This window comes from Lucilia cuprina, chromosome 5 (assembly GCF_022045245.1).
Source record: "Lucilia cuprina isolate Lc7/37 chromosome 5, ASM2204524v1, whole genome shotgun sequence".
NCBI lineage: Eukaryota > Metazoa > Arthropoda > Insecta > Diptera > Calliphoridae > Lucilia > Lucilia cuprina.
The window spans coordinates 11,275,417-11,276,568 of record NC_060953.1 but is presented as its reverse complement, the minus strand read 5'-3'; the positions used below and the strand labels follow the sequence as shown (position 1 = coordinate 11,276,568).

The window sequence follows — 1,152 nt, the reverse complement described above, 5'->3', positions numbered from 1 at the left end:
GAACTAGAACTGAACTAGAACTGAACTAGAACTGAACTAGAACTGAACTAGAACTGAACTAGAACTGAACTAGAACTGAACTAGAACTGAACAAGAACTGAACAAGAAGTGAACTGAACTGAACTAGAACTGAACTAAAACTGAACTAGAACAGAACTAGAACAAAACTAGAACAGAACTAGAACTGAACTAGAACTGAACTAGAACTGAACTAGAACTGAACTAGAACTGAACTAGAACTGAACTAGAACTGAACTAGAACTGAACTAGAACTGAACTAGAACTGAACTAGAACTGAACTAGAACTGAACTAGAACTGAACTAGAACTGAACTAGAACTGAACTAGAACTGAACTAGAACTGAACTAAACTAGAACTGAACTAGAACTGAACTGAACTAGAACTGGAACTAAATTAGAACTGAAATAGAACTGAACTAGAACTGAACTAAACTAGAACTGAACTAGAACTAAACTAGAACTGAACTAGAACTGAACTAGAACTGAACTAGAACTGAACTAGAACTGAACTAGAACTGAACTAGAACTGAACTAGAACTGAACTAGAACTGAACTAGAACTGAACTAGAACTGAACTAGAACTGAACTAGAACTGAACTAGAACTGAACTAGAACTGAACTAGAACTGAACTAGAACTGAACTAGAACTGAACTAGAACTGAACTAGAACTGAACTAGAACTGAACTAGAACTGAACTAGAACTGAACTAGAACTGAACTAGAACTGAACTAGAACTGAACTAGAACTGAACTAGAACTGAACTAGAACTGAACTAGAACTGAACTAGAACTGAACTAGAACTGAACTAGAACTGAACTAGAACTGAACTAGAACTGAACTAGAACTGAACTAGAACTGAACTAGAACTGAACTAGAACTGAACTGGAACTGAACTAGAACTGGAACTGAAGTAGAACTAAACTAGAACTGAACTAGAACCAAACTAGATCTGAACTACAACTGAACTACAACTGAACTACAACTAAACTAGAACTGAACTAGAAATGAACTAGAAGAACTGAGCTAGAACTGAACTAGAAATGAACTAGAACTGAAATAGAAATGAACTAGAATTTAAATAGAACTGAAATAGAACTGAACTAGAACTGAACTAGAACTGAACTAGAACTG

At 35.2% G+C, this 1,152-nt stretch overlaps 1 protein-coding gene across 1 annotated transcript in view; it reads left to right on the top strand.

The window, feature by feature from the left end:
• The window catches only part of LOC111688468 (protein cycle), a 4,614-nt gene that overhangs the window by 1,309 nt on the left and 2,153 nt on the right, over nt 1-1,152 (top strand). The gene's annotated exons all lie outside the window — the stretch shown is intronic.